The sequence below is a fragment of the Podarcis filfolensis genome, assembly GCF_964270895.1.
Source record: "Podarcis filfolensis genome assembly, chromosome: 6".
Lineage (NCBI taxonomy): Eukaryota > Metazoa > Chordata > Lepidosauria > Squamata > Lacertidae > Podarcis > Podarcis filfolensis.
Window position 1 is genome coordinate 57,851,307 of NC_139609.1, and position 13,066 is coordinate 57,864,372.

At 45.2% G+C, this 13,066-nt stretch overlaps 1 protein-coding gene across 5 annotated transcripts in view; it reads left to right on the forward strand.

Annotated features, from left to right (window-relative positions):
- The first annotated feature begins 1,062 nt into the window (after positions 1-1,062).
- The window catches only part of SOX13 (SRY-box transcription factor 13), a 60,891-nt gene continuing 48,887 nt past the window's right edge, over positions 1,063-13,066 (forward strand). For 4 of the 5 annotated variants that reach the window (XM_083618203.1, XM_083618207.1, XM_083618206.1 and 1 more), the window contains exon 1: positions 1,063-1,165. The gene's annotated coding sequence lies outside the window, so the exon portion shown is untranslated. Of the gene's footprint in view, positions 1,166-1,783; positions 1,932-13,066 lie in introns of all 5 variants that reach the window. The other variant, XM_083618204.1, reaches the window with a different exon arrangement.

Here is a 13,066-nt window from a genome sequence, read left to right on the forward strand (position 1 = left end):
ACCATCTCGTCCTCTGTTGTCCCCTTCTCCTTGTGCCCTCCATCTTTCCCAACATCAGGGTCTTTTCCAGGGAGTCTTCTCTTCTCATGAGGTGGCCAAAGTATTGGAGCCTCAACTTCATGATCTGTCCTTCCAGTGAGCTCAGATGTCTTCTAAAATGTATCAATACATTTAGTTTATTTTATTTAATAGCATTTGCACACCGCTTGATTGTAAAAAAACAGACACCTCACAGCAGTTTGCAGAATGATAATAACAGCAAAACCAAGAAAAAATCACAACTGTTCTTTAAAACATTGCTGTTGACAATCTCTCTGTCTCAGGAGACAATGGAGGGGTGCATACGCCTTTGGGGGGGATGAAGTCCAACCATTGGAGGGTTATAGCGCCTGCTGTGGCATAAAATACTAAAACAGATTAAGATGACTGCAACTTTCTAAGCAGTGAAATTGCATGGCTAGCTCAGCTGCTTAGAGTGCCGTGCTGATAATGCCAAGGTTGCAGGTTCGATCCTCGTATGGGACAGTTTCATATTCCTGCACTTACAAGGGGTTGAGCTTGATGATCCTCAGGTTCCCCTCCAACTCTACAATTTTGTAATACATATACTGAATTGAAGTATATAAATGAACAAACGAAGCGGAATAAATAAATAATTTGAAGAACGAACAAAGAAATAAAAATCGGGCAACCGCGTGAAAGTTCGCGCCAAGGAGAGAGAAACGCAACTGGCGCACCGTCAGCCCAGGAAGGCCTGCTCGGCGCAGCAAAGAAAGGCTGGTTGGGACAGAGGAGGAAGAGGGCGAAAGCAGCAGCATCCCTGACCTATCCTCCCCACTAGGAGGGAGGCTGGCTGGCGGGCGGGGGCTGCCGGAGAAGATGTTCATTGGAAAGTGCACGGATGGGTGGCCGGAGGAACGTCCTGCCCACTTCCCCTCCCCTCCCTCCCCTCCCCGCGGAGCCTGCGACGCCCGCCGCGTGCGATCGGACAGCCCCGGCCGCCTCTTGTATACAACGGGGAGGGAAGAGGGAGGGAGCGAGGGACGGGTCCGGCCTGCCCCTGGGGCGGGGCGGCGTTTGCAAGACAACAGCCCGAGCCCGACACAAGGAACCGCTCGCTGATGCTGGAGGGAGCCGCGCGGAGTCGCCAGCGCCAAGCAGCTTAGTAAGTGCCGCCGGCCGGGTCTTGGGGAAGCCCAGCCGCGCTCGCTCGCTCGCCACCCCGCCCCCGCCCCCGCCGCCTCACCCACCCTCCCCCCGCCGCTTGCGACCCCCGAGGGGATGACATTTCTCTCCGATCCGAGGCTGGTGGGCGAGGGAAGCCTCTGGAGATTTCCCCCTACCCCCCAAATGGATTGGAAGGTTTTGCGGGCGCCTCTGGGAACTTGTAGCTGGTTGGGGTGTTTGGAGAGACAGAGAGAGCGCAGCGCAAAGGCGCGCGCTGCTTGGGTTCTTTCTCGCGCGGAATTGTAGTTAATCCACCGATTAATAAAAAATCCTTCCGTCTAAAAAATGGGAACTTCATTCATCTTGGAGGGGAGCATCCTGGTTGGCCTTTTCTTTTTTTGCGGGGGAGGGCATGTGGTGTGTTTTTTGTTTTGTTTTTTAAAAAAGAAATATTATTTCTTTTAAAGCTCGTTCCAGTCCCTGTTTGCAAACTCTTATAAAGGGTGCTCTGTGCGCTGGCTACTCACCCGGCGCGCGCGGGTATGTTTGTGTACGCATGTATTGAAATCGACGGGACAACTCCAGCGCAGGGAATCAATGAATCACTTTCTTCCAGTCCATAAATGCACTTACCCAGGAATGCCCCATGAGAACCAAACGGCGCTGCAAAGGGGGCGGGTGAATCTCTCCTTACAGTCATCAAGACATCTCGTTTGGGAGCGATTCTGTGGATTTTAGTGGAGCGACTGTGCGGCTACTCTGGAGTAAGTCGCGTATTAATTCAAGATCTCCGTCCCCAGAAAAAAAGTGCTTTCAAAATAATATTTGCAGTGAGCCCCCTGCTTCCCTAATATGCACCAGAAGGGAAGGGGTTAAAGTATCATTTGCGCCCGCGCACCCTCTCTCCCCCCTCCCGAAATAAAACCAGACCATCAGGTTTTCTGCACCGTCTCGCATGGTTTTCTGTTCAGTGTGGCTTTCTCTGTTCGCGGACAGGGACCGTATAAGATGCATTTAGGTAGAGCTAACTTAATCATATAGGTCAGGACTTGGGGATCGTTTCAAGGAGAATCAGAGCTACTTTCTCCTCTTCCCATTTCCTGCTTTCTATCTCTCTCTCTCTCCCCCTCGCATCTCCTGGCCAAAACAAAACAGCATATTTATAACCGACTAGGGGCACTGTCTCGCCAGCCAGTCTGTGGGGTTCTGTAACACAATGATTTCATAGTCAATGGGTGATAGGCAGGGTGATGCTCTTACAGTTGTAGGCACCAGCAGAGGTCACCAAGCATGTTATAAAATAAGCAGCCAGACATCATCCAGCTAAAAGGTTAATTCTCACTTACAAAGAGGAGCTGGCAGGACTATAACCTTAACCTGAATTTTCCTCCCTAGTTGTTTGTTTTGTTTGCTTTCTTGAACAATGTGTTGTTTTATGTAGATCACTCTCAAGTTCCTTTATCATAGAATCGTGGAATTGTAGAGTTGGAATGGTGATTTGTAGCATGTTCATAATTGTTGATTGCTTATAAATAAGAGTCTCCCCCCTCCTACATTCTGGAGATAGCACAGCCTGTTTCTGGATCTCCTCTTTTACTGCCCTTTGTGTAGCACTGTTATTCTGCATGATAGGACACTTCTGTGGTGTTGGGGTAGGCAATGCTTTAACAACAACAACAGTAACAAATCATATTCTTATTGTTTTTCTATTATGTCCACAGTATTTTGTCTCCAATTTGAGTATATGGAATGGGAGTGCAGTGACCGGAGTGTGTGGGTGGGTGTGCATTATGTAACCTATCTGACAAACCTGATGGCTGCCCGAGGTGCATTTAAAGGGGAGGGTGGAGAGGGCCTTTGCATGTGCTTGGTATAGAAACCAAGATAATCCAGTTGCTTTCAGCCCCTGCTCCAAGTGCAGAGGGAGACAGTATCTCAGCATTTAGCATCAGCTTCAAAACGAGTGAAGAACATTTAAGCCTAAATGTTCGCTGCACTTAACTTTGGTTCAACGTGGCCTAATCTTCCCTCCTTTTTCTCCCTTGAAAATCACATCCATAGGACTGGTTCTGTGAAGGCAGTTAGAGGATTGATAATCTGATCCACTAAGAATTGGTGCAGATCTAGTGTAGGGGTAGGAAATCTGCGGTCTCCTCGACTCTCACTAACCTTGACAATTGGGTGTTACTATTAGGCGTATTTGCACCTGCTGGTAGCTCATGTGAATTGTTTGTGAAATAAATAAGCAGATAATGTGTAAGATGGAGTGCAAAGATGTGTGTGTAGAAGGGGAACCTGTGGTCCTTCAGATGTTTGTGGGCTACAGTTTCCATCATCCCTGGCCATTGACCGCTTTGGCTGTGTCTGATGTGAGCTAGGTTCCAACACAATGAAGGACCACAAGTTCCCTCTCCCTGGTCTAGGTTGGTGTCCCAACCCTGCTTTTTGTCTCCTCTTGTAATCTGTAAGTACAAGAGGGAAACTTTGGTGCAGCATCGCTACTGGTGGCTGAGAAAATAAGCTACAGTGCTTTTTTCCGCAGCACATAGTTACAACCATGGAACTCGCTCCCACAAGTGGCATTGATGGCCACTAACCTTTGAAAGAGCATAAGAAAAATTCAAGGAGGAGAAGGCTATTGACTGCTCACTGAGACAGCTATGTTCTGCTGCCACAGTTGGAGGCAGCAGTGCTTCTGAATACTAGCTGCTGGAAGTCACAGGAAGGGAGAGTGGTCTTGCGCTCAAATCCTGCTGGCAAGTTTCCCACAGGCATCTGGTTGGCCACTATGAGAACAGGATGTTGGACTAGATGGGCCACTGGCTTGATCCAGCAAGCTCATCTTACGTCCTTACGCTGTGCTTAAGGCAGGTCTGGACTCTGGCAGTGAGGCCTTGCATGTGCTGGAGTTTAGACTCTTTCAACTCCTGCTCCTTTTTGCTGCTGTATCCAGGACTATCAAGATGATTCACAAGACACTTGCAAATGCTAAAGTTCACAGAGTGCTAAAGTTCAAAGGGTGGGCGGGTGGGAAAGGTTATAATACCAGCAGAGCAGGCTTTCACATGATATCAGAGCAAGGCGTAAATCCTTTGAGCGGAATAGGAAATCCATTGCAAAAGGTGTTTTTGCACATTGCATTTTAAAAGTGTACAGCTGTGGGCTGAGATCTAAAGGATTCATACGCACATCAGGCCTCTGCCTCTGGTGGAAGCTTCTGCCCGCAGAAAAGCTATTCTGCAGGCTGAGGGAAAAGCTTCTGAGCGACATTCCATGATGTCTCACAGGCTGCCACTGGAAGGAGAAACTGGCAACCCCCTTGGTCTTTTTGGATACTGACTGTGGTGAAATTCGAGGTATGAATATGATAAATCACAAACTAGTGTGTTGCCTGGTTATACTCATCAGGGAGCTGTGATGGTCTGTAGGAAGTGCACACTTAGGGGCAAACCCAGGTTGGCCTCTACATAATGTGGGAATTGACCCAAAGATTCATCCTCGTTTGACAGTTTCATATGTCTTAGACTAAGATCCTTTTCTCTGATTAGGACTATTATTTGGAAATATATTTGCCCCCTTCCCCCAGTATCACCTGTCATTTATTTGAACGTTTCTCTTTGTAGACAATTCACAGTTTGGGCTGCTATTAAACATCAGATTAAAAACATCAATGTGGCCTGGTAACATACTTGCAAGTAAAAGATGAAAATGTTTTAATATCCTTTGGCTATTTTTTTCCTGACAGATTCCTAAACAAGTGTGGTTAAACCAGTAAGAAAGTCAGGGGATCAGGGATGGAGGCGCAGAATCATGATACGTGTTTTTGTTCTCAACTTTCAGCTAGTGTATTATTATTTTTTTAAGTACTGTGAACTGTGCTACTTGGAATACACATGTTTGCTGAGAATTCAGTCTGACTTTTTAAAGGATTTGGCCGGAGTGAGTTAGCACCGCTGCTATGCTTGTGACTTGTCCTCCATCCAAATGAATGTAGTTTATCTGGAGGCAACAGGCAAATAGCCTAAGGTTATATGCTGGCACCTGAATTCCAAGCCTTATCTAAGATTGCAGAACAACCTATTGAGGACAGTCTTTCCTTTCTGAAACAAATACTATAACCCAGTTTTGCTCTCCCTGTGAAACAATATCTTTTTTGGCTGCTAAGTCCTTTGGATGCCTGCCAGGCTTTAGCACCCTGTGTCAAATAACACGCTTCTGACAAAGGTTGCCCCAGTCAGGTGGGAGAAAATTACTCAATGTTCAGGTGTCCATGTGAGTGTTTTGTTTTGTTTTTGCTCTTGGGCATTTTAATTGTCCTAATCTTAGTTTCACCTAATTGGGGCGGGGTGTGTGTGTGTGTGCCATTGAATTCCACCTGATACTCAAAAAAGCACAATAGAAGTAAAATATATAGGGGAATCTCTGCCTATCAGAAGGCTTTATGAATGATACAAGTTTGTCAGAGAAAGAAAGCACCACCACCACATCTCCTGCTTCTCTCTCCATCATAACATACACGAAGATTCTCGGTGTGTGATGTGACATCATCACCCAGTGAATTTGTATGCCTCCATTCTCTGTCATTTGCAACATCTGGTCCCACCCTTAATGAACAGAACCTTTTGGATGGTGGCACCACAAGAGTCACTCCTGAGCAATGTCTGCAGGGCTGGCACCAGCACCTGACATTCTTGGGCAGCCGGCAGGGCCCCAACATTCTGGCAGGGCCCAATGCTGTCACTTGTCCTGGGGCCGCATTTTTTTTGGGGGGGAGGGGTGTTATCAAAGCCAGTTGAGTGTAGCTGCTTTTATTTTCCTGCAATGCCCCCAACATATCTTCACTGTGGGGCTTTGTGGGAAATTAAAATGGCTGCTGACGCCACCCCCCATGGCTGCTTTGAGGGCTGCCACTGCCCGCCACTACAATCAAGGCTCAGCACCAAAGGAGGGTTGTCGTTGGAGGGCACTTGGTCAGGGGCCTCTCATACCTGAAGCTGGTCTTGGAAATCCACCTGGCTTATTCCACCTCAGCTCTGGAAGAGCAGTGACGATGATGTTGTTTGTGAAGGCCTTTGGAGGAAGTTAGCATTATGATTGCTGTTCTGTTGGATACTGAGATACTTTAAAGCAGGGGTCAGCAACACTTTTCAGCCATGGGCTGGTCCACCATCCCTCAGACCATGTGAATTCCTATGCCCCACAAATAACCCAGAGATTCATTTTAAATAAAAGCACACATTCTACTCATGTAAAAACACCAGGCAGGCCCCACAAATAACCCAGAGATGCATTTTAAATAAAAGGACACATTCTACTCATATAAAAACACGCTGATTCCCAGACCGTCCTTGGGCCGGATTGAGAAGGCTATTGGGACACATCCTGCCCACAGGCCTTAGGTTGCCTATCCCTGCTTTAAAGGCTGTGTTGTTGCTTTCTTATTTTGAATGTTTTTATAGCTGTTGTAAAAAAAGAAATCATGTTGTTTTAAAAATTTGTATGCCATTGTGGGGGGGTCCTTTGGGACTGAAAGTTATGAGTATGACATGATCATTTGCATATGATGACCGCCAGATTAGTTCCTTTGCAGGAAACTCTTCTAAAGTTCAAGATGATTATGTGCTCACCTCCGCCACCTTCCAAAATGACATGTTGTCCCTCTCCTAGGCCCTTCCCCAACTAAGCAGAGTGATGGTTCTGTACACAACACATTTGGGGGGACAAATTCGCACATTAAGAGCTCCTTTGGGAAACTAAGGGAGGTATTTCCATGGAAACACTTGTATAGTAGCTTCTTGTGGTACCCATAACATGGCAGTATTCTTGAGGTGTCTGAGATGAGCTTGGTGCTGCTGCTGCTGCTGCTGCTCAGAAGTACTTCCCACAGATTCCATGGGTCAGTAACGTGAGAACTGATAATAGGTATTGGGGCATAAACATGAAACAACCAGACAGTAACCAGCCTCAACTTCAATTTGCTACCATGCAAGAAAGTCTAGCAAAACTGGCAGTCGTGTTCCTAGTTCTCTTCTGTTTAGGCTGTGGTTTGGATTTTTAAAGAGAGGAAGAAGATATGTGGAATTTCTAGGGTTCAGCTAGGCTTTCGTATGATAGCTCAGTTGCATGAAGTGGCTATCATCATGGATAGGGCTTTGTTATTTGATGGAAACGTTCTTGTCAGGGTCAGCAAGCTTATCAATTTGAACACTAGTCCCCCAGGTCCTAGTCTGACACTTTAACCACTACACCACACTGACTGACCAGTGGGCTTGATGTGGGCTGGGGGATTGTTGAAAAGGACTTCGTTCCATGTGTGTAGTGAGTCAATCACAGCAAGCCTGTTGTTTCAGGGAGCTTAATTTCATGTTGCTCCAGGGGTCGCCCAGACAACACTCAAACTTCCAACGTTGTCTTTGGGTTTTGCACAATAGACTTCTTAGAAAGAGTGTGTAATACTGATATTAGGGGAAACTGCAAGGCTGAGTGGTGCAGCAATAAAACAGCTAGCGCATTTGTAGTTAAGCAGGGTCTGTTATGGTTTCAGGTTGGATGGGGGACTGTCTGTTGAGATTCCTGCATTGCAGGGCATTGGATTAGATGACCCTTGGGGTCCCTTCCAACTCTTATGATTCTATGACTCAGAAAATGGTAATTAGACACAGGATCACTGATTTGAATCTTAATGGAGGGACTAGAGGAGTTGTTGCACCCAAGGCACCAAAATAAGAGGGTGATTGCCATGACAGTATCTGTAGAGAAGGGAGTTGTGTCAGCTGCCCGTTCATTGAAGCAGCAGAGAGTACAAGGGCTCGGTTTGTTCTTCCTCTTCTCTTTCTAAGACATAACCTCCCTTTTCACATCTGCATGTTGAACCGGTATCATTCATTTTGTCACCAGGATCCAAAGAAATGTCTGCATAGTTATACATGTGTCCAAAGGTGCATGTGTTTCTCATAGGACAGTCCTCCTTTGCCACATGGTAAACAACTTTTGGAATCGGAGGGGAGACTCAAAAGCATTTTGCAATATGACAAAGAGGCAGGGGGAGGGGACTAAAATATTTCCTTGGAGAGATCGGAGCTCCTTGGGGGAGGCTTAATCTAACTCTTCGGAGCCCAGTCTAACCGGCTGGTAGAGGAAATTTCATGGCATAATGATATTTACACTATTTATGAGTCTCTTGCTAAGACCATAGTTGTCCAAAAGATTCTCCCTGAGGCAAGAAGGAAGATAATGTAGAGACTTAGAGACATGTAGCAAATAGTCACACTAGAAATCTTTGACCAGTTGCCACCTGACTTGCTAGTTTTCATCCTCGGCAGGCCAGTGAGTCTGGATTTTTGTCCTCCTGGGTCACAATCTAGGAAGGATGTCCGGACACTTTCAGAGCTAGTGTGAAAAGCATGACATTTGCTTCTTGTGTTACTTGCATACTATGGCATATGCTTGGTTTCCACGATATATGCATGTTGTAAATGCCAGCTGCCTCTTGTGTATATCTGTGTTGTACACAAAGCTGAGAATTTCATATGTTGTTCCTGCCTGCACATTCTAAGTGCGTGGATAAAATGTTCCATTTGCAAACTGTAAAACATAACGTAATGTGTGACAGGTAGCAAAATGGAGGAGAGGAAGTGCTTTGGGGAGCTAGTGTCTCTAGTATGGAACAACTCTGATTCTCAGTGCATGCTGTTTAACTAAAACGATCAGATTTCTGCCCCATACTCCCATCTTGATCCTAAATCAAGGCACATTAATTCCAGTAGGACTCACTCTCCAGTCTGAGAGTGGCTGTCTGAGCCAAAAGGTGAATTCTGAAGAACATCTCTTCGAATACAATGACCCTTTCTGGTAAGTACATGCTTATAGTGGATGGTGTGGCGAGTTGGAGGCACTCATCTGTCACCCCAGCAGCAGTACTGGATTGGCTCAACCTGTGCATTTGCACCATTCTGACCTCACCAGCACCTACTATGTCTCCCTTGCAGTAAGCAGCAGCAGTGCGCTCCTCCATTGTACCATGCTATCCACCGCTGTGTGTGTCTGTCTGTTTGTAGGGCCTGGAACCGCTTGTTCCTGAGAAACTTGTAAAACTCAACAAAGTGCATATGTTTGGAATCAACAGGATTGAGATGGGATCGGCTGATGACTCTTGCAGAAATTTTTGGAGTCCTTCATTGGCAAATTTGAGTAGGGCCATTGGCCAGGTGTTCAAGTGGAACATGTTATGGGAAGTTTGTGGCAGTCAGGTTTGTACGAGACAGAATGCCTGTAATTGTGTGCGTGAGGGGTGTATGTGTGTGTATGTATAGGAAGGATGGGAATATGCAAAGACATCTCGGGGATCCATTGTATCGTTGTGCACAGATAATCACTCACTGCACCCCTTACAGGATACTTGTCTGTGGGAGTTTGTGCGCACTACGACACTGTCAGCAAATGCGATACTTATTTTTCTCTTTCTGTAGGAATGAAGGGCAACCATATGAATATGTACAGGGGTTCATCTGAGAACACCACCAAGGTGGAGCAAACCTACCCCCTGCCCCTGGTGCTCCTGGAGTCTGAGGGGCAGGATTAGCCCTTTCATCTCAACTGTGTACAGATTGAGTTTCTTGATCATGTTAGCTGGAATGGCGGACACACACACTCGGTGTTCAGTCTTTGGAAAGGTCACACTGATATTTACAATATTTTATATAAAAGAATTAATAAAGGGAGAAAATAATAGGTCATAGTCATGGCAGGAATCCCAATCCAAATTATCTAGGTGGAGCAGGAAAGTGTGTGTGATGTTGGCATTGGAGGTCAACCTAAAGCAAGAAAACTTAAAAATTGTTCTCTTGGTCTACACAGACCTCACCCCACCTATTCTCATCCCAAATAGCTTCCTTTCTTGTATCAACTCCTCCCTGTAGTTTATGTACACACCTAAATGAGAAGCTAGTGGCTTATGGAAACCCCCCCCTGCTATCCTGGTTGTTTGCAAGGTCACCATTTGCTCAGATCCCTCCATAACCATCAGCATCTGACAAATGAAACATTGCTCCTGGTCACCATATAACTTAAATGGTTAAAGATGGGGCTGTGGTTCCTAACCTCTTGATCTTTAGAACTATTTGAAGGGGCAAAAGATGGTGGTGTCTTGTTTACCTTGTTCCCTGCCTGACAGATTGCATGTGACAGATGCAAGCTATCTAAGTGCCCAACAACTGGAATAGATGGTTCTTTCACATCACAGCAAATCAATAGCCTCTCTTGACCCTCTTCCCCCACTTTGAAGAGTATCTCACTATCCCCACTGAGCGAAATATGCTCCCCGCTATGCATAGAGGAACTACTCTGCTGCTGACTTGGCTGCAAGCTGTGTACACCTCCATCCAGATTGTTTCCTTTGCGCTAATGAGTTTTTAATCATTGGATTCTTGGCTGAGAAGCTGTTGAGTTCAAAGAACTCCTTTCATTTTGTACAGGAGGAAAGTTGGCCTAGCTGGAGGCTGAAACTTTTTGGAAACATAGCTGTTATTCAAAAACATTTGACTCTTTCCCCACCCCCTGCCCCATTCCCCAACCAACGCACACTCTTCCCCTCCTCCTTATTCCACCTGCTTCAGTGCCATATGTCTAAACCTGGAACAGCTCCAGTCCTGAAACAATGGCCTTTGGTCTGACTTGGGTCTACTAGTAACAGTAATAAAGGCAGACTCTGAAGAGAGAGAAACAGAATGTCTCTTGCAAACTGCTCAGAGTTTGGGCCAATGGGTGCCTAAGTACCAAAAAAATTCTAGATAGAAGATGGTCATTCTAGCATTGGGAGGATGATTTTATTGATCCAAAAATTACCATGTGAATGGTGAGCCTGGAGGATGTTTGCTTTCCTTTAGCAATCAGCCTCTCTTGCTTGCTTGAACCATCATTTTAAAAACCTAACAATGTGGTAGATACATCATTTGTAGCAACTTCAATTAAATACCCTTCTAAGCTGAAGACTAGCCCCGTTTTAATTTTGTTGAATCAAGAGAGGATTTCCATCTTTTCTCTCCTTTGCCTCCTGCCCCTAATCATATCCTTCCATTCAGGTCCTCCTTTCCAGCCACCTCTGAAAAATGCAAATGGGGATATGTGGATCCAAAATCCTGCCTTTATGCAAGTACCATGCTTCTTTCATTGTCCGTTCTTTTCATGTGCCTCATAATCTAGTAGTACCTTTTCAGCCAAGCTGTCCTCTGCTAGCTACTACGTTCTGGAGTCTCATTATGAAATTAAATAGTGTTTTGAATTGCCTTGGGTGGGGGGAAATGGGAAGAATGTTTACTAGTCCCTTTGTGTAATCTACTGGCCTGTAACCTTTTATGATGATCAGCACTGCTTCACTTGCACAGTTGGAAGGGGAGAAAAGCAATTGACTGGGATTTTGCATGCATGGCTGAATGAGGATGATAGCAGTACTTTAGGGTCTGAAATTAGTGTCTGTTTTCATTGAAGGAGATTCTCACCAGGCTGTATTTGGGATATATATATATCTCCAATTCAAGCCTCTCATCCTCTCAGACACAAAGGATTCTGCCATCGCTATTATGTTTTTCTGACTGCCTCCCCTTTCCAAATCACCCTAATCTCCAAATACCAAGGAGCAAAACAGGGTTGCTTCATCTATAGAGGACAAATGGATGCCCACCAGAATTTGCAAAGTGTCACATAATGCTATTAGGTTTTCCCCCTCAGTGAATTTGTGACAAGAGAAACCCATTTTACAATATGAAAAATGCAATGTTTGAAGAGGTCCACTCTCTTCTGTGAATGTACCTTAACAATGCTCTTGTCTTTTATATTGCTTTCTTGCAGATAAGGCAAGGGACTTCTTTTCATATTTTTTGATGGTAAAACCTGTAAGGTGGCATTCAGTTAAGTTTTACTAAAAGCAGTCCTGTTGAAATTTATGGACTTCTCTTAGTCATGTTCATTAATTTCAGTTGGTCTATTATGAGTAAAACTTAGTTGAATACCAGAATATATGGACACTCAGGAGCATAGGGTTGGTTAACCATGTGTAGTGTTTCTGTTGATGTTAGCAAGTCTCCTTATCCCCATGTTATGAATGAAGGAGACAGATTCTTCCAGTGCATTGCAAGTGCTCTCTGTGGCAATTGACTATACAGTGGTACCTTGGTTCTCAAACTTAATCAATTATGGAAGTCCGTTCCAAAACCAAAGCATTCCCAAACCAGGGCGTGCTTTCCCATAGAAAGTAATGCAAAATGGATTAATCCGTTCCAGACTTTTAAAAACAACCCCTAAAACAGCATGAATTTAACATGAATTTGACTATCAAACGAGACCATTGTTCCATAAAATGAAAGCAATAAACAATGTACTGCAGTCACACAATCAATCAGTAGCTGAACCGGGTTCCACACAGTCACAAAAACAAAACAAAAAGCCACAAAAACAAAAATGCAAAATAAATAGCAAAAACAGACAGACCTCAGAGTAACACTCAAAACAGAAGTGTGGCACTCAAATCGGAAGTGTAACACTCAAATCAGAGTATGTTTGGCTTCCGAAAAAAGTTTGCAAAGTGGAACACTTACTTTCAGGTTTGCAGCATTTGGGTTCCAAGTTGTTAGAGTACCAAGGCATTTGAGAACCAAGGTACCACTGTACAGGCAACCCTCCCATTTACACAGGGCATATGGTCCGAGGCATCACAGGCATCAGTGAAATCACATATATTTGAAACACCATCAGAAAAGCCTGCAAACACTCCGTTCCACCCCTGCCCCCTTTTGTGATGTTTTTGGGTCACTTCTGGATGTTCTTGTGCATGGTCCCACACATACTGAATGTGTGTAAATGAGGGGTTTGCCTGAATTGGACAAAGCCTGGTAACCCAAAAAGC